Source organism: Tachypleus tridentatus, chromosome 10 (genome assembly GCF_004210375.1).
Source record: "Tachypleus tridentatus isolate NWPU-2018 chromosome 10, ASM421037v1, whole genome shotgun sequence".
NCBI lineage: Eukaryota > Metazoa > Arthropoda > Merostomata > Xiphosura > Limulidae > Tachypleus > Tachypleus tridentatus.
The window spans coordinates 130,428,176-130,450,009 of NC_134834.1; the positions used below are offsets into that span (position 1 = coordinate 130,428,176).

The 21,834-nt window shown below is 34.5% G+C and overlaps 1 protein-coding gene across 5 annotated transcripts in view; it reads left to right on the forward strand.

Moving 5' to 3' along the window:
* Positions 1-988: 988 nt before the first annotated feature.
* Positions 989-21,834, forward strand: part of LOC143230309 (histone deacetylase 4-like) — a 150,027-nt gene continuing 129,181 nt past the window's right edge. For 3 of the 5 annotated variants that reach the window (XM_076463595.1, XM_076463597.1, XM_076463600.1), the window contains exon 1: positions 989-1,248. The gene's annotated coding sequence lies outside the window, so the exon portion shown is untranslated. The remainder of the gene's footprint in view (positions 1,249-21,834) is intronic. The other 2 variants (XM_076463599.1, XM_076463606.1) reach the window with 1 other exon arrangement.

Here is a 21,834-nt window from a genome sequence, read left to right on the forward strand (position 1 = left end):
TCATCCTTATGTTAATTAATTACTTTTTAGTACTTCATTGGTGTCTTTGCCATTCTTTCTGGAGATCATGAGCAGTAATGATGTCTTCGACTTTACCCTTTTAACCGCGTTGATTTAATTATTTGTTGGCATTTAGTTTTCATTCAGGTGGTTAAGGCACTCGACATTATAACGTCCCCACGGCTGATAGGGCAAGCATGTTTGGTATGTTGGGGATTCGAACCCGCGACCCTCAGATTACGAGTCGAGTGCCTGGCCTAGAAAAGAGGGATTTGACTGTCAAGCTTATAGCGCACAAACAGCCATGAATCTTCGGGTTCAAAAACCAGGAAAGCTAAACACTGACCAGAGCCCAAACCGAATATTTTAAAGTAACAAAATTACGTATTAAAAAGGGGGTGTTCATAAATTATTGTTTTCCTAACAACCCTACATATCATCAATTAGTTAAAAGAATATCTAATATTAGAATAAACTTCACTGTACTGCTACGTGTGTCTAATGCATTCAAAAATGTAGATAAGTAACAAGTATTCTCAAAGTGCTGAGTAATTTCGTAACTGTGTGTGGATTAGAGTGAAGATATCAAACTGGCACTTATAATACCTTAGACCAGTTAATCTGCTTTAAATGTTAATCATGATTATACCGAAACGACGTCGAAGTACTTGCTTTGTGATTCTTTATTTCCTTTAATGTAAAAATATATTCTTTTAATACATTTCGGTGAGGTGAGAAACGCCAGACATCGATTTTGTTCTAAAGCTCAGTATTACTGTGTAGCTTTCGCATACATGTGCGCTGTGTAGCAGTACAATGAATCGTCGGGCTTTAACTGAACGCACTCATAATATGCAAGGTTGGAGAGCTGCGCAGAGCGTTCACGAAAAAAGGTCTAAAAACACATACTAGTAACCTTGATAATGTTTTATGTCGAACCGCTATGTGGCGCTAAAAGCGCCAGGATGTTGGATTTTCGAAGAACCCAGTCTACATATTATGATATACGAGAATAACTTGAAGAAACAACTTGCAAGTACGTTGTTGACTTTTGAAGTTTCTTAATTTTTTTTAAGTCGCTTCAAAACTAGTATGATCGAATAAACACTGAAAAAGCAAAGTGACTGAGATCTTTTGTTTTATTTTAATTTATGTTGCTTGCGCAAAAGTCAATCTTAGTGGAACGCCCACGGTAAAAAATATAGTAAGGGCGGAAGGAAAGAAGTGTTTATCGGGAATCAGCGGCAGGTAAGTAACAATCTCATTTGTTTGTTGGACTTTCATTTATTTCAGCTTTAGTTAATTAAAACTGATAAAGCCAAGTGAATGCATATACAATCCACTGTAGGTGATACGTCATTGATGGTTATTCTCGCCTGTAATTTTAAAAAGCGTTAAGAAATGCTCGCACAGGCCCATATTTTGATATTTATCTCTAGGCTACGTTATGCCCCGAAAGATGTAAACAGAAAGCACGTGATGTACGTGAAACTTAAGGAGTTCCAGTATTTTAGTGTATTATTTGTTACATGTATAATGATTTGTGATACACGCTGACTGTGATTTCAATATATTATAACATCCATACTGTCATGGCTGTATTCGAACTTTAACACCGATAAATCACTATTATATTGTTTGTTATGAGTAAATATCACTTGTGGTCTAACATTGAAACAAATAAATTACAGTTGTAGTGTTTGTTATAGAGAAATATTATATGTGTTCTAACTTTAACAGAGGCAAATCACTATCATAGTGTTTGTTGTGGGGAAGTATTGATGCAGTCCAAAACAGTATTACAGTCTTTGTTACGTGGGAGTACCACAGTAATTGCACGTTACTGCTAATAGTGAAGGCCCATTTATTACATACTTAAAGACGAGGATTCATTGAATTTGAATTATTGTAAAGTCATAATGACTTTTACTATATCAACCATTTTCTCACGTTTGTCTATCTTCGATCTGTCTACATGTGTGTTTCTAATCTCAAATTATCTGTGTGATCACTGAGCATGCTCTAAACCAGAAAAACTCCTCATGGAAATTCTAATCTTGAAAAGAATCAACTGTTATCTGTGTGGTGGTTAATTTTAGCGGAAGTATGTACAATGACCTACATACGCTGTGTCTACTGCGGGGAATCGAATTCCGGACTATCAAGCTTACCGCTGAGTCATCACAGGACTGCCTGTGTTCGCTCTTTACTGTCATATTTTAAAACATTTTTTTATTTTTTATGATAATGCATTGAACAGAAAATAAATCTTATTTTTGTGCGTTTCTTAAACTCATAAATAACCGTAGTTTATGTGATTTTGCTTCATTACAGGTGTAAAGTGTTATCTGTCTACTCCCTTTTTTGACAAGATGTAAAAACTATTTAATAACAGTATTAATAAATTTGATATAAATGTCATTTACGCCCAGCATTCCGATGTCTTGTTGTGTAACATTGAAAAATTAATTCTGAATGCGTTATGAAATTTTAGGTGAAGTTTCATTTCTCATGTTTAGTTTGTGTTTTAGTCTGTTTTTACTCTTCATTCTTATAGACTGAACATCACATATAAGAGTTTTGGAGTCCTTTTCACCCTATTTATATACTTCGTTACCAATAACAACATCCTATAAACTAGTAAGAAATAAAACTATTTAAGAAATAAAGTTTGTGTTTTACAGTTTTTGACACATTACATCCCAATTAGACGTAACAAGTCTTTAAACAACAAAATGGTTTTTACTTTAGATTTCTGTATAATGCTACTAGTAATAAATATATGCTCGTTTTAACTTAAAGTATCTTCTCGATTATAAAGTAAGAAAAAAAAGAAGAGTGCCTTTAATGCTTTGGCAGATGTATTAAAGGGTTAGAAGGAATCGTCAAATTCCCTAGAGATGTGGTTGCGTCATATGATTTTGTAAGAATAAGTGGTAAAATCAACAAATGGAATGAAAAGTAGTAATTATATATCTATCTATGCGTGTGTTCGCGCTGTTTTTTTGTTTTTTTTACTTAGGTGGTTAAAACGGTACTGTACGCTTTAAAATAAATACCTAAATATTAAGTCATTCATCCTTTGAATTTCGGTAAAACACACAGTAGTGGTTCAGAGTGAAATCAAATAAAATAAACTTGTCTACATATATTGTAAGTATGAGCAGGTGGTACTGGTTGAAAACGTAGTATGCAGATCCTGCTTGTGTACCTAGTACATAAATTTATGTGTTATATTCTATGGTTGATGTGATTTTCTGTAGTTGATGAATAATGGACATTTTGCGAACGTGAATAAATAAAAAAAACTGTGGCCTCCTATCGTCTTCTAGGAATTGTAAATGGCATTGGACTCGCCTTCGGTGTCAGTGGCGCTCAATTCGTTATCGACTCTCCTCCCCTCCCAGGATAAAATCCTGGAATAACCATTGTGCTGGACAAGTTTACATTTCAGTACATTGAGTTAATATCCCATCTCTTCATTTTCTTTCCCCTATAAAAGAATGATTTATCATACAGTTATTGGTGCTTTGTGCGAGAAATACTTTGTTCATTTGCTCCGATCCGTATAGTGGAAGTAAAAACATCACTTCTATATGATTAGTTGCTTGGTATGATTCAGTGGTTAAAGCGCGTGACTCGAAATTTGGGATCGCGGGTTTGAAGTCCTGTCACCCTTACAGCCGTGGGGATATCATAATGTTAGTGTTCATTGTTAAAAAAGTAGAACAAGATGTGACGATGAATGGTGTTGACTAGCTGTCTTCCCTCTAGTCTTCAGTCCAAAAATCGCTAATAATGCTTTCTTATTTGAGGTGTCCCATAAGTCGTAGCGGCCTTGATATCAGGACTAAATAAATAAATTTCCCAAAAAAATAAGATCCTCTATAATTTAGTATTTCTTTTTTTGTCAGGGTCATATATTGTGATTTCTTTTTAAATAAGCACATTTTGAATTTGATTCGATATATTTCGTGGGGTTAAAAAAATAGAGATGATAAATAACAAGAACAATAAATAATTATTTGTGTATCCAGTAGATGTCAGGTCTTAGTCTTGACGGGTGGGAAATTACTTTAGTAAATTTAATTTTTTTCTTTTATAATGAAAGATGGCACTATCAATTCCACGTTCATTGGCATTATTTAGTTCATTACAGCAAACCTATTAATACTGTTTGTTTGTACCTGTCAGAATTAACCTATAAATTTTGTACATTTATCGGTATTAGATATTAAGTTAACTTATCTTTTCTCGCAGGTGTGGAAAATTAAATTTTTATTCCTAGTAGAACATTTCTAGAAATCACATTCCCATGAGTTCAATTTTTGTTAAACATTTCTTTCAGACTCGCTTTGTTAACCTGAAGATGACCTAAGGAGGTCGAAACGTTGTTCTGTACTCTATTTTAATTAAAGTTTTAATACCAATATCAGTCATCTTGAGAATACGTTCGTACTTTGTTATTGTTATTTTTGGTGTACTCAATACTTCGTTCCTTTACAATACTAGACATATATCGACAATTATTTGTCCGCACGACCTCCACACTCGAATTAGTGTCTACCTCATTATTCTGAATTGTGAAGTATTGAGATTAAACTGAGTATTAATGATGCTTCTTTAAAACTTTAGATGTGCAACAATACATACAAAAGTCAATTTTATATATGCAACACTAACCAAACACAAGTCAACTTCAGAGTTGCAACAGTGACCAAACACAAAAGTCAACTTTATAAGTTGCAACAGTAACCAAACACAAAAGTCAACTTTATATGTACAACAATAACTAAACACAAAAGTCAACATTAGATGTACAACAATAACGAAACACAAAAATCAACTTTAGAGGTGCAACAATAAATAAACACAAAAATCAATTTTAGACTGCAACAATATCCAAAAAAAAGTCAACTTCAGAGGTGCAACAAAAAACAAACACAAAAGTCAACTTTATATGTGCAACAATAAGCAAACATAAAGTCAACCCGTCCGGGTTAAATTTTATATGCATCAAACTTCTGAGTGACACATATTTGGTGGTCTGAAATGAATGACCAGTACATGTGACTGTTATGATAATATGGACTGAATAGAGAGTATGTGATCTTTTTATTTTTATGCATTGTGGGTATGATCTAAATTGAGTAAGAGAATATGTAATTATTTTGATTATCAGTATTGAATGATCAGTAAATGTAGTTGCTTTGGTAGTCGAGACTACATCATCAGTATGTGTAGTTGTTGGACCTGGCGGTAAGTTTGTGTCGTTTTGTATCGAAACCCGTATTTTAGCTGTGTGAGTCCTCAGACATACCGCTGTGTCACTTGGGGGCTAGAATACTAGGAACTTTGAAATTGTATTCTTTGCATCAGCTTTGTAAAACAAAGTTCATATAGTTGTTCTCAGACGTACCTGTAGAGTTGTAGCGTTTAAAACAAGTTTTAAAGCATTGTCTTGAAAATAGAGTTGCGTAATAAAACAAAATGATTAGTTTTAATAGGTAATCGTAAACGCGTTATCAACAGACGAAACTACAAATGATATTGAAAACAATAAAAAGAACTTCCTCTTATCATTTGCTAGTGATGGGTTTGGGTTTTGGGATCGAGAGTGGCCAAGTTGTTAGCGTGACGGACTGCGAACCCAAATATTCGTTGTGCATAAGTCGTTGCTGCAAAAACACGCTCCACGTCGTGGGTATTCTACAAAAGCTTGGGTTAAACCCGTTATTTGATCAGTGAAGGGTAGTCCTAAAGTTGGCGGCAAATGTCGATTAATATTTATCTTTCCTCTAGTCTATCAACTGAAAATTAGGAAAGGCTATACAAAGTTGTTATAAAATGATATATTAAGTAACATTAACTACTGATATCCCCAAAAAAAAGAAAATCGTGTTTTTTACTTTAATAATTTATTAACTTAATTGTTGAGTTTAAAATAAATTGCATATGAACTTTATCTCTGAAGCTTTTTAGTTGTTTCAAATCTTAGCATCAAATATTACAGTACACAAAGATGAAAATAATATAAGTTGTAATTAACACTTCAACTGTTAAGTTTGTACTTTGATATATTGGTATGATATTCGACCTAATTTATATTTTTGCTGCTAAACATTCTAATTTTTGTGTGGTGTACATAGTTTAGATATTTTAGCTTAATTGATTATAATTTGTATCTTTTATGTCATTGACTTTGATATATAAGCGTCATATCAGATTTCCAAAGAAGGTAAACAACTTTCACTGATAGTCTAGGGGCCAATTGGACATTCTCGGTTTATAAAATGTTAAAAGGTAAAAAGAGGAGAAATATTTTGTTTCGGAGCATTTGGTTACTTCCTATGTTGTTTAATAATCGTTCACATAACGGAAGCTTCATATCTTATACTCTTGTATTGTTCCTAAAATGAAAAAAATAACAGTAAGCACGGGGGAGGGGAGGGAAGAGACACTCTGTTTTTCCTAAATGAAATGGCGTCCTAACTATGGTGTTATTTTAGATTTAGGAGCTTAAAATATAATTTTTTAATGGTCTTATATTTTGGTTTGATATTGTATGTCATATGGACTGAAGGTTTCCACGGAGCGAAATTATTCTTTCTACAGAGGTTGAGTAACTTATATTAAAATGATTTTGGAGTCTCATCACATTGTTATGGTTCTTGCCGCCACATTAGCTTATCATGCTTTCCATTGAAAAAAAAACAAAAAACTCTGTTGTAAGGCAATCAAGTCAAAAAAGCACACCATCCCTCTCTGATGACTTTCCATAATCCATCTAGTATATAATGACAATGATATCCCAGTTTTAACAGTCCAATCACATAGAAATTCATTCTAGTGACTTTACCTGTAAATGTTCGTGTGGGAGAGCACGAATACATATTTGCATTCTACAGTACCATGGAGTATACGACGTTTGAATGTGTATGTCGTGGAAGTAGCTTGTTTAAACATTACTGTGTTGCTTTTCGAAACAGAAGCCCTCTCTGATCATGTTGCATACTGTTGTCTACAAAACGGGACTGCTTTTGCCACTGCCATCTGTGATTGTAGGTTCCCACCTGGTACAACATGCCGCGCTTTGCTTACCATAGTTGTAGTACAACTTTTTGCAGGTCTCTTTCTAGGTGGTCGTAATATCCCAAGTTTACATATATACCTTTGTTTTCCAATGTCATTTATGCACAACGGATAATCCCGTCTTGGAAATTCCACGTTCAAATCTGAGCACATCTTAATGAGCTGATTATATGATTAACTTCTGCCAAAAAATGCTGTTACATACCCTTCTCAATCGCGATTAATTTTTAATAGCAACATACTTCCTATCACGCTAAACAATGTAAAATTGTATTTCTGATGTATATCATTCTACGACTGCTTTATAGTAGCTGTTATTGTTGCGTGACTTGTTCATTTACATATTTAAAATCGTTTCAATATAAAGTACTCAATCCTCATTATTAGGCAATAATTTTTTTTTCTGTTTCGTTTTGAAAGCATAACAATAAAACATAACCAATTATTATCATGTGCAACTCCAGTTTTTTTATCTCTAGCCTAAGAAAGGAAATACTACATTTTTAGAAACAAATCAAAGGCCTATCAAGCTCTCTCTCTTTTGTTCTTTTTTGTTGTTGTTGAAACGATAATATCTAAAATTAAAATATTTATCCGTATTGAGTAAACCTATCAAATCTCTGGAATATATGTGTTATACAGAACATGATGCAACAACAACATCAGGGAGATTGTGATTTCCAAACTTCTCTATGCTATACGAATACCTCGTTCGATCAAATTTCATCCAGTGGGGTGGCGTTCATTCGTCATCAAGTAAAATGTAGCTTTGCCTGTTAGGGGCATTCGTCTGAGGTATCCGAGAATATTCCCAAAACGACTGTTGTGGTTGAGTCTTCTGATGTAGTTCTTATACACATTATGTAAGCGTTTTGATGAACAGTTACTAATTCAACAATTTTTTAAATTTTATTTGATCAAATTTGATACAAATGTCATGTGTCTCTTAAAAACTAATTGATTAAATTTTAATGAATGTAGCCCAAAGTTCAAGGTCACGCTAAAGATCAACCACTTTCGTTTTAATGGTTACAAACTGGGATTTAGGAGAGCAGTCGAGTCGACACTCTCAAATAAATTGAGTTAGAGAAAAGATCTTCGTACATATACATATATGTGTGTGTTTGTCAGGGTGAAAACTTTTTGATGTATATTTTAGGGTGTTGTTGCAAAGGTCAAAACATATTGTGGGGCAGGGAATACACTTTCTCTTTATGAGTGACATTCTATTTCATTAGGCTTTCTTTATTATCATGTTGAAAACATTTTAATTTACCAAGCTACTGGGATGGGCGTACCTTGGCTGTGAGGTTAGCGTGCGTGATTGTAAATCGATAATTTTAGGTTCGTGTCTCTTTGCCACAAAAACAAGAGAAAATAAATTGCACTCGACAAATTAGTGCCGTGAATGCGTCATAAAGAATAATGATCAAATCCTATCTTTCGATTGGAGTAACCCAAGAGTTTATGGCGGATAGTGTTCACTAGTAGCCTTCTGGATTCAAGCATAGGGACAGGTAGTGCAGATAGCCTTCGGATAGCTTTGTGCGTTTTTCTGAAACAATCAAACCAAAGCAACACGCTATTGATTGGTGTACGTTCAAAACGTCGTGTCACCTATAAGATATTTATTTCATCCTGTTGTTTTCATAGGCTCACACGACAACACTAAAATGTCCAATCAATTTCAAATTGAGAAACAAACAAATAAAAAATAGTAACGGGAAGCTCTTACCATTCAAAAACTGGTTTTCGTCGAATGGTAAATCTGATATTTAAGTTCAGAACACTTAAGAAAGACGCAGTTAGTCCTTCTTTGTTTCAGAGCTAACAACAGAGCGACGTAACGAACATGACCAGGCTTCAGTTATATCTACATTTCTAATATTAAAATATTGTCTTTCAAAGTAGTAAATTAACTTATTAATACAGTTAAGATACTTCTGTACACCGTATTTTATTGTAGGTTTAAGTAGATCTTGAAATAGAAAGGTCCCTTATGCACGTATTTCGTAACTTTAATATCTGAAGTATAAAATTCAGTTTAGTCGATTTTCTTTTCAGAAATCGCTGACCTGGCATGGTTAGGGCGCTTAACTAATAATCTAAGGGTGAGGGCTAGAATCCCGTCACACCAAATAGAATGTTGAACAAACTTCAACCTTCGAGATAATTTCATGAGGTAACATCAGAGATTTAATAGAGTTAGTTAACACTCTCGAGAGGGATAGCTAGGGGTTAGAGGGCATGTCATCATGTTTGTAGATTTGGATTCAATTTTTTATTGAGCAACTGTTTCATGGATGTATGTGAATAAAAGTGGTATGAAATTGTCGATTTAAGTTTAAATTTTAGTATTAAACATTAGGTAATTTTAAAATGAATATAAAAGGAAATGCTAGATGTCGATTTTTGTCTGTAACACTAGTAAGTTATTTTCCGTGTTTTGACAGATAACTTTCATGGCTCCCATAATACAAAGTCTACACAAATTATAAACTCAAATGTCTGATATTTGCAACTAGAATACAAAATAAGAACTCCCTACCTTTTACGTTTGTTGAGATATCATAATATTTATCATATCCACCATATTTTCTCTGCCCACCTCATCATCATTTAAGAAGACTTGTTTGTTTACGCCTGCTTTTCAATATAATTTCCTATAATTTTATAACCAGTTGAAAGTTACACGTTTTCTTTACGCAATTCTGTCAGTTTTTGTAAGTTGTGTACTTGATAAAAACTTATATTGTTGGAAAATTTAAAGTATTGTGATCAATGCTATTTTCCAAGTACAAATTAGATGGTTTAGGTATAAATACAGCATTGTCAGGAAGCCTAGTAAATTACAATGTATTTTTTGTGGTAACTGTATAGTCGTTTAAATTTTTATGGTATTCAGAAATGCATGTATAAAGTCTACAAGAATTAGTACTTTTTCAAAACTTACGTGAATTTTAGTGGCTCAGAATGGTGGTTAGGGTGCTTGACTTGTAACCAGAGGGACGCGGGTTCGAATCCCCGTCACACCAAACATGCTTGCCCTTTCAACCTTGGGGGCGTTGTAAGTGACGATCAATTCCACTATTCGTTGGTAAAAGAGTATCTCAAGAGTTAACGATGGATGGTAATGACTAGCTGCCTTCCCTCTTGTCTTAAACTGCTAAATTAGGGATAGCTAGTGCAGATAATCCTCGTGTAACTTTGCAAACAAACAATCAGGAATCACTTAAAGACATACAAGAGATATGTGGGATAATCATCCCAAATTTTGGACTTACATACAAGACAGCAGGTAACTAGTCAACAGCACTTACTATGCACCAACTGCTAGAATATTTTTGTCTGATTGAATAGCGGTATTTGACCGTCTTTTGGTTTTTTGACCAAATACGTTTTTGAGATAACAGCTTAAATAATCCTTGTACAAAATCCATTTCGAAAGTTTCTCTATCACCATCAGTGACTCAGGGTAAGACTAAAAACTTACAACACCAAAAATTGTGTTTTGATACCTGCGGTGAGAAAAGCAGAGATACATGATTGTGTATCGTTTTCCTTAACAACAAGAAAAGCCAAAAGATAAAAAATACTATTGAAAATGATAAGTAAAAATACAGTAAGTAAAACAAATTATTTGTTGTCCTTACCCACATCCAAACTATAATTTTATTGTTATAGTTACTTTTAGCAAATAATATCTCCGTTTTACAATATATTTCGGGTATATGCTTGCAGAAGTCATGAGAATTTTGGGAGTTTTGACATCTGCATAAATTATTCAATGTTCAATTGTCATACCTTTACCTCTCTCTTTGAAAGTGGGGGAGTGATGACTTGAGGGAAGTTATATTGATAAACTATACAAAATTTGAAACATCAGAGACCGTTTTGATACAGATGAATATTTAGAATTCAGTTTCTTCGGGCGATAATACTACAGTACAAATGTCTAAACAAGCGATTTAAATATGCAACTAACCTAGATCCTGTGCGAATACATCAATATAAATCTATAGCAGATGAGCTACCATGATATTAAAATTGAACTTGATTATGAACGACACACACATAAGTATGGAGCTGTAGCAACGATAGAATTTATTCATAGCCTTGAAAGAAGTTTGTTTGTTTGTTTGTTTTTGAATTTCGCACAAAGCAACTCGAGGGCTATCTGTGCTAGCCGTCCCTAATTTAGCAGTGTAAGACTAGAGGGAAGGCAGCTAGTCATCACCACCCACCGTCAACTCTTGGGCTACTCTTTTACCAACGAAAATTGGGATTGACCGTCACATTATAATGCCCTCACGGCTGAAAGGGCGAGCATGTTTGGCGCAATGGGGATGTGAACCCGCGACCCTCAGATTACGAGTCGCATGCCTCAACACGCATGGCCATGCCGGGCCATTGAAAGAAGTGAACTCGTAAAATTGTAATTACATAATACATAAAGTTAACCAGCAGCAGAGTCTAAACGCGTTGTTTTAGCTAAATATGTGGATTCTTCTTTCTTCTTCTAATACTGGCTGTGGATTAAGTGTCTTTCTGGTTTGATTAATTGGTTTCAATTTTCTATTGTGCTCTTCCAAAGTCTGTTGATTCATCTTGCTGTGCTATGACTTGCTAGTTTAGTTGTCGACATTTACTCTCCGTTCGATATTATCTCTCTTACTGTGCTAAAATGGCTTATCATAGCCAGGTGGTTACGGCTCTCGACTAAGGGTCGCGGATTAGAATCTCCGTCTCAACAAACATGCTCGCCCTTTCAGCCGTGGGGTCCTTATACTGTACAGTCAATCCCACTATTTGTTGGTAACAGAGTAGCCTATTAATTGGCGATGGGCGGTGATGACTAGCTGCCTTTCCTTTAGTCTTACACTGCTAAATTAGGGACGGCTAGCGCGAACAGCCTTCGTGTAGCTTTGCACGAAATTCAAAAACAAACAAGCAATACTATACTGAAATCTAAAGATCCATGTAGTTGTACTAGAGTGTGTAGGTTAAATATCTTTATTTATAATACAGCTACTCACCATTCCAATTGTCCAATTTATTGTACTAAAGACTGTGTGATATTGTTGGACACTGGGGCTATTTTGTCGTATATTTGCTTACAAACTTGTATTATGTTAGTGCGTACATTTTAATGTATATCGTAATCATTATTTCTCTCGTGCATATTTTGTATTGTTTGATATAAGAGCTCGCTTGTATATTTTATTCCAAACTCTTATTACGTTAATAAATTTCTGTTTTGTCTGTTTTCTTCTAGGTACTTACAGTTTTACTGCGCATGCTATGATGTTGGTTGTAAGAGTTGCATTTTCTTAAGGATCTTATTTTACTTTATTGTGTGTGTTGCATCGTGGATAATTAATACCTTGAAGAACAGGAGTTGTATTCATAGTCTTTTCTCAATAATAAAACATTAGTTTATAGTTGTTACAAGATGTAAGTGGATTTTTAATTAAAACTGTGGTTTCAATTTTTTTTTTTTATGACCACAAGTTTGTTGATGGAACGTGTTTACGTTAGTTTATGTCAACACATTATTGAATAACTATCTTTAAAATACTTTTGCGCGTGGATTATATATATATATTGTTGTCATTATTCCTACTCTAAAATTGATAACGACCAATCGTGGCCAACTGATTAGCATGGCGGACTTTGGATCAGAGGTTCTGCGTCCCGTTTCCTCCAGTAACAAAAATATATATATATTCGCGCTATGAACTCTAGGACCATGGATATATTATAACAGTGGTGAGCTAATCCCTTTCAGTTTGACAACAGAAGCTCAATATTTTACGGCGGGTAGTATTGACTAACTGCCTTTCCTCAAGTTTGTCACCGCAAAATTAGGGACGAATGTTGTAGTTGAGCCTCATGTAACTTTGCGTAAAACTCAACAAACAAACAAGTTCATAAATATGTGTATCAGTGTTTTATGATTATTAATAATAATTCCATTATTTCAATAACCAACTGAGAGAAACTATTGCTCGTAAAATATAAACTTCATATTGCTGATAGTTCAGAATTAGAAAACATTTAAAATCAACTTTTGTGTTGTAAGTATATTTACAATTTTGTTTTTGTTATTAAAAGTAGCTTGCAGGTAGCAATTTACTATTTTAAGATAATTTTCATTGGCATAATATCGTATTGTGTCCATAATTTTTGTAGTTGTTTCAGGGAATCATGACGGTTACTTTTACTTCTAAATGTAAACAAGTTTATTCATTTATTTCAGAAATTTTGTGCAACGCTATCCGAGTACAAAGAAATATAATTTTGAACTACTTGACTAAGAGGAAAGCATTTATTGAAAAATATAAAACAACCACTTTTGAGATACTTTTGTCTAACCGAACAATGGGGATTTTACAGTCGTTAATATAGCGCATCTACGGTGCCAAAGTTGCGAAACGCTATATATTTTGTGGAAATGGAACTTGAACCATAAATCCTCGGTTTCACGCTTACCATTAAGCCACTCCCGGACAAATCTGAAAATAAACTGAATGTATTGCCCGGCATGGACAGATGGTTTAGGCGCTTGACTCGTAATCTGAGGATCGCGGGTTCGAATCCCCGTCACACCAAACATGCTTGCCATTTCAGCCGTGGGGGCGTTATAATTGTCGGTCGATCCCACTATTCAATGGCAAAAAAAGTAGCCCAAGAGTTGGCGGTGGGTGGTGGTTTCTAGCTGCTTTCCCTCTAGTCTTACGCTGCTAAATTAGGGACGGCTAGCATAAATAGCTCTCGTGTAGCTTTGCGCGAAATTCAAAACAAACAAACTGAATGTATTGTTTGGCAAATGCAGATGTGAAGCACTAAATACATATGCTAAATTGTGTGTATTAATGTCACGCTGAACTGAAGTTATTAGTGACAGAGTTCAAATACGTCTACGAGAACTAATTTGAACTTGGTAGCACACATACATAAAGCAAAATAATAGTTTCTTACAAAGCTTTGTTAATAACAGCAATAATAATGAACATTATAATTTAGTTACATAACATCTCCATTCTTCAGTTAATTTTTTGCACAGAATGATTTGTCTACTTTGCTTCAATAACTTTGGTTGGGTATTAAAAATTAATTGATTTGGATGTAAAATCTAACCCTAGAAGCGTTTTATATAACGAATAAAGTACTTTTTTATCTCATCATCAAAATTATAATTTTCAACGAGAAAGGTTGGAATATGTTTCATTACTGATTGTTATTGGTTTGGTGTAAACATCATAGAAGAATAAAGATTATACTTTTATTTTTCCTAGCAATCTGAAAAGTTGACAGCTTCATGCTTGTATTTTTAAATAGGCTAGTTCAGTAACTTATATACACTTTATTTTATGTACAGCATAGTTTATACTTTTGACTTTTATGGACCTTTACAGGGCTATATTCTGTGGCGGCGTCTCTCTTTTTTTTATCCATCTCTAAAAAAAACGTTTCTAATATAGTTTAAGAACCAGTTTTTTTTTCTGGTTTCAAAGTTCCTCTCCAAAGTGAGATTTACTCACATTAGCGGTCATTGCATCATTGTGAATTACAATCTGTAGATATTGTCCCAAGGGTATCAGAATGCCATACAGCATTTTATTGGTGCTATTATAGGAAGGTATTTCATATTTTATTTGTTCTATGTTGAGACCAAGCGTAGCTTAATTGTTAGTTCGAAGATACATTATAAGAGTGATAATCAAATCCCACTATTGGATTAGAGTAACCCAGAGTTAGTGATGAGTGAGTGCTGTTAATTAGATGTCTTCTCTCTCTAATTTATCATTATGAAAGTAGATACCCTAACACAAATAGCCCTTGTGTAGTCTTGCGTAAGAATCTATGTTGCCTTTCTTTAAATGTATGTGTATGGGAAACTACTGTGTCATTGCTTGCCGTGACACTGGCGACTCAGAAGCAGATTAAGACTGAGGTAACCTATGGCATTCGATGTTCGGGGAATTGTGGGATCAGCAGAGCAGCTCTGAAACTACGTGAAACCTGCTAGTTGTATAAATCATCCTGGAAACAACTCGGGCAGGGTCAATAGAGCAGGCTAAGTCACTTAACTATGGTCAAATTTTACGGGACAGAAGACAGAGTTGAATTATAATGTTGTTGTGTTTAAGTAAGGCGATGTCTGACAGATACATTTAAAAGTGTTTGAAACATGCAAATTTAAGAAATGTGCTAAAGAAATAGTTCCGGATTTGCACAGTAAAATAAGCAAAATCCTGATAAAATATTATATATATATTATTATTTCACCTACTGGCTGGCTTCCAACTCTGTTCTACTTGAACTTGTTTCTCTAGTGAAGGAAATCTTCTTTAAAACGTCTGGTTTGGACAAGGGCGAGAAGGATTTTAGTTTACTGTTGAAATTTGGATTAAAGCGTATTTATGTTATACCAGAAATCAATTTTGCGTGCATCACTGACAAAGTGAGAAAACTCCTAACTCATAGCACTCTGCAAAATAATCTGTGTGAACCTTTCATATGGACTCATCCCTCCTAAAGAAAGTGAGAATCAGGGCTAAAGTGATATCACTTTCTCGCCGTTCGCATATGCAATTTTACCTGAGTAAAATTGCTACATGCTTACAATTTCAACATTCGGTTAAAAAAGTGCCAAACTGAATGAATAACATCTGGACGAAAATTTAGCAACATTTTCCTGAGTATATCTGATTATAGATCTGTTCTAAAATAGTTATTGAAAAGTATCATTCACGACTATTCCATTTATGGCAATGCTAGTTAATGTTGCTTGGAGCCTTCCTTTCCCAGAATAAATGTAAGCCAGCTACTGGTCAGGTGCTATTTAAAGTAATGTTACTTATAAATATTAACAGTGTAGTCCAAACTATCTGGTAATATTACTTATAAAACCTGGCAACATTCTCCAAAGCTTTCATGAGCAGAGTAACATTTTATTGCTTCACACAAGATCTTAAACAATATTCACCATAAGGACCACATGGTCAGTCATCTTCTTGGCCAAACCCACAAGAAGTCTTAAACTTAGAAAGACTAAGATAAGAGTATGGTTTAGTGAGTTCTGAAATATTTCAAAATAAGGCTAACACAAGAACCATTATTTGGCAATATTTTCATGAATGGATGTTTTCTCACCCACTCGGCCCTGTGCATTCATCTATGCTTGTACAGGATGTCATTCATACAGTGCCAAGGAGAATTTACCTTGAACTTCAGAAAAGATGGAAGGCAGTAGCCACAATGACCAGTGACTTCGTTTTGCTTTGAACTGAAAAACAGTACTGATTATTACTCTTACAATATACCCACAGATAAAGTAGATTAACAAGTTCAGCGCAGTACAATTTGAATTTGAACTTAGATCTTTTGACCAACAGCACATAATACTAACCACAAAGTCACGCCCAGACAGTATTGCTCCACTGTTGTAGCTAATGATATCAGATTGATACACGTTATGGAAAATCATCTGATAGCAGAACTGTAAATCAAAATCCAATTTTTATTTCGTCTAACATGCTGTAAGACTATGTTTGCTATCGATATTCTAACCCATGTGATACAAAAACAACATAATAAAATCTCCTCCAGAACAAGAGCATACGATTTGAATATTTAAATATTCAGAGTAATTTTTATCAAAGTGGCGAATTGTAGGAAAGTTTAATATAATCAGTTGACTGTCCGTTAGTACCACCATACATATAGGTTGCGATTTCGGGCATTCTGCAGCTGAGGACAGACACCATTCATGATTGCATTAGCCCTCACCGCTTCAGTGAATTATTAGTACTATTAGTTGTTGATTCGTACATTTATATATCTTCTAGTCTTTGTATAAAACTAGCTGGAGTGCCTGTCCTTTGAATGGGTGAAATGAAAACTCCTTTATTATATAGAATAGGAAATCGTGCTTCTAAGTTTTTCTTAACATAATAAACATAAAAATGAATGAAGAGAAAATGCTGAAAAGAAATACAAACTGATTTTAAAAATTCTAAGAATAGTTGTTACATAGTTCATTCTAATGCTGAGAGATATACAACATGAACTTCCTCATGCTATCCCCCATCGCAGTGTCTAGTTTGTTGCTCATTGATCAAAAATGTAGAAACGTATAAAGTAACAGATATACACACACACACATTGACGTTTATTTATATAGATTTAAGCAATATACACAGAAGACGTAGCATTGATTGATAACTTTACGTAAACCATTAAACCTAGCAATACTATTATCATTATTTAAGTAACTTTCACCCATCACTGAAGGTTAGAGGACAGATATTTTACTCCTGTTAGTTTGATGACACATTTTAAGGTTAGCTATTTCCAGCTTCCAATCAACAAAGAGAAACTACTCCAATTAATGAACTATTTCGATAGGTACTCTAAAAAACACAAGCCACTTAGAATACGAATTGGTAGCGAGTGACATAACTATCTGAAAAAGAATTATTAGTTTCATTTGTGGTTTCCAACGTCAAGGAAGGTACCCTGCAGTTCTCTTCTGACCGTAATATAGGATGAATGGGAATCTTACTTTATCTAACTGATCATCTTATCCTCGATTTATATAACAATGTAATAAGGAGATCATTGGCATTATTTTGTAACAGAGCATTCGTTTTATTTTATCTACGACATTATAAATTCTGATCACCATTTTATTGTTTGTTCTTTGCACATGTATAAACTTTCAGTAGACAAATACAAAATAGAATATCTCTCAGAGTGTGGATTTGTAGGTAGAATGATACATAGCCACATGTGACATTGGAATTATTTCTTTGTCCATAGCTTTATTTAAAAGCCCAGCGTTTTCAAGAAAACCTTTTATGGCAGTTGACTGCCACCAACAATTTATTGATGTATTGTATTTATATTGTTGTTTATCGGTTAAACACTTTTATACGGTAAACTATTGTTTCTCATCCCATTAAAAGTCTCTTATATCTTCCAGTCGAGATTACTTTTTGATTTTCAGTGTACTTGTGAATAAATACTTTAACACAACAATAATGAAAATTACTGAACATTCACCTATCTCTTTTCCAGACTTCTAGAACTTCAGAGTTTTGACAATAACTTTCATCCTTATAGGTCGACATCTTGTGAAATCCTGTCCATAAAACACTTGTTATCTGTATTGTTAGCAGTTTCAATGTGGAACAGAGAGAATTTAAAGAGTGCTTGTTCATTCTCTCGTTGATTCTGTCATACACTTGGAAAACTTTCGAGTAGACAGATAGTTTAAAAATTATAACCCACTGTTATTGAACTTAGTTCAACAAGAATTTATTTCAAAGAACAGATGTATTCCAAAAGTTATTCTGGAGACAGTCTTCTTCAGACGTATCTTGTAGAAGCAATAACTTTAATCTTTTTATAACTGCATAAAAACGTTCAAGGTGATTATAAACACAAGAACTTTCCCTAGAAATATTTTGAAAATACACTACAGGAAAAAAATGTTGGAAAATACTGTTTTCTTGTTGAATATACATGTAGTCATACTACTGTTAGCTATATCATGTGATAGAATTAGGGCAGCAAAACCACAAAATGACAACTGCAAGTGGTACTGGTTTTGTTTTTTAAATTACGTATGTACTGTAATCGTATTATTCTAGCACCAAATAACCCCCAATCTTTGGTATTCTCGAAGACAGTCGTTTTGAGTATTACTTCCAGATAATTAATGTTTCTAAAGTAGCAAAACATAGTGGGATCCGTAACATCACAATGGTCATTTTATCAGCTTACTATGGCGAAGCTCGCAAAGACACATGTCCAGATTCTCATTATCATTATCATGTGTTTCGTTGTGATCTGATGCGATTCATTGATAGGAAATGCATTCCATTTGTTTCCGTAAAACTATCACAGAGGCTTGGCATGGCCAGCTGGGTTAAGGCGTGCGACTCGTATTGTGAGGATCGTGGGTTCGAATCCCGGTAGCACCAAATATGCTCGCTCTTTCAGCCGTGGGGGCTAAACATTTTATGAAAACAGAGTAGAAAGTACCTATAATAAACACTCATTTAAAATATAGAAACATGCAGGACTAACACACCTTTATTAAAAGGAGGAGTCTGAAATAGTTTGGCCATATTAGAAGAATAAGAGAAGTCCGTAATCATAATAATATTTTGCTCAACGAGATTTGAGACCAAGACACGTGCAGAAATGATGTGAAATCATTTCAAATCAGTGTAGAAAGCTAGGATGTTTCTGAATTTCGCGCAAAGCTACTCGAGGGCTATCTGCGTTAGCCGTCCCTAATTTAGCAGTGTAAGACTAGAGGGAAGGCAGCTAGTCACCGCCCACAGCCAACTCTTGGGCTACTCTTTTACCAACGAATAGTGGGAATGACCGTCACTTTATAACGCCCCCACGGCTGGGAGGGCGAGCATGTTTAGTGCGAACGGGATTCGAACCCGCGACCCTCGGATTACGAGTCGAACGCTTTAACACGCTTGGCCATGCCGGGCCCAGCAAGCTAGCAAGACAACACAAGTTCTCGCACTACCTGGAACGAACATCTTGAGTGCAGCTCAACATGAAACATTTCTGATCTACAGAGAATGGAAATAAATTCAAAAAGAAGAAAGTAGCATATTTTAAATTTAAATACCAACTCTTATACGACCTTACAGAATGTGTAACAAATTAAATCGCTCTCACATTGGACTGCTACGTCACAAACGGACTCATCAGTAACCTGACCAGACTTTATATGTGTACACTATGACCCGGGGATCGATGGTTGCCAATTATATTTGGAGACAATTTTATTTAGTCATATTAATAGTTTCTTTAACTTGGAGGCCACAGTTAGAAGCTTTAATTTCAGTTATTGTTGGTAGAACTAGTAAAACTTTAATGTTTTACTGTGTTATTGGTTGTAGTTTCTTAATCTGCAACATTTGAGAAGCGTTACTCTTATTTGATCTTAATAGCGTTACCCAGTACATACACTGCTGAGAAGAGACAAAAGATAGATCTGAAATGTTGTTTTTATATGCCTCTGATCGTAGTGGATAAATTCGTAGTGGATAAATTAATAGGAATGTTCGAATAAACATCTGCAGTTATTTATCAATTATTTCAGGCCTGTTGATTTCTAATGCTTTACTATCTCCAAGTATTTAAACTGTATCTTTTAATGTATTATACTACAGAGACATATAGCATTTCAGATAATAATTTGGAACCTAAGGGAGGGTTTAACCCTCGAATGAACCGCCAGCTCTTTGGGCTTGAATAAAATGACATGAAGGAAAAGATGAAAAAAAAGGTTTTGTCTCGCATCGTCAAGCCCCACTTATGAGTGCTGGTACCAAAAGAAAGAACTTTTGGGTAGTAACTAATTGGAAACATAAGATAGGCTTGAAATACTATTTTTACACGTCTCTGATTTTGAATTTACAATGGGTAAATTAAAAGGAATAAGATAAAAAAAAAGTCTGAAGTTAACGTGATCTCTATCACAAATTTTAGGTCTATTCGACTTATCAAATAAACAAAAATAGTAACCGTTAGCTCATGAAGAATCAAAGAAGTGAACTATGGTTTATTATACAGGCGATTTCTGATTTGATAATTATAAACTTTATGGTTACGTATTGTCCAATGAAACGGTAATGTTTAACTCTTTGAACAGATAAATATGTCGTTCCTCAAAGATTTAGAATTTAGTTTATCAAACAAAAATCTCTATCTTGACAAACAAGTAATTTTGGTTCACCAAAGAGCTAGAATATGATTTATCAAACAAGTAATTACTAACTTGCCAAATAGGTAATCTTTGGCTCATTAAACAGACATATTTGTTTTGGTTTTTTCAAACAGGAAATGTCTAGCTTGTAAAACAGAATCCTCTGGTTAGTTGAACAATGAAGTAATCTCTGGCTTTTCAAATAAGCAAACTTTGTTTTTTTCAAACAGATACTTTTTTATTTACCCTCCCCCCCAGTGGTACAGCTGTATGTTTGCGGACTTACAACGCTAGAATGCAGATCTCGATACCCGTGGTGGGCAGAACACATAGCTTTCTTATTTCAAAATATAAAGCCACTATCTTGACAAACATGTAACCCCTGGGTTGCCAAAAAGATGGCCTCTGGTTTGTCATTTTGTTAAAAAGCATCTTATTGAGTTGACATGGTCCAAAATTTACTGACCTGAAGATAAGTGATAGTACTATTAAAAAGACATCAAACACAAGTATGCAAAATGTACAGATGAATAATCAACCATCGTGCATCCTGAAATACAGAAATACTACAAAAGTGGCAAGGCTGATGGAAGTGGTTGGGCTGGTAGGGTTAAAGCCCGACCAAATATCATGCTACTGATCACGTGATTTTAAAAATATATTTATTCTGGGGGTATGCTCCAGAACCCAATCCCCCCCCTTCCAGGTTAAGCTGCTTCTGATAGCTGAATTGCTGCACACTTGATAGCCTCACCCCGAAATGTAGCGTCTTCCGGAGCTGAGTGAGTATTGCTTAAAGCAGTTTCGTTTCTCTGCTTCTGTTCTTTGTGAAATATTTTCATGTATTGTTTGCTATATACATGTTCACGTTCTGTGCGTGTTATACCTTTAAGCTGATCAACATACATGGCTCTTTTTTCAATGACCACTTATACATTTAATATTTCTTATCTTTCTAGGGCATGCAGGAAGGTATAGACGTAAACTGGCAGATA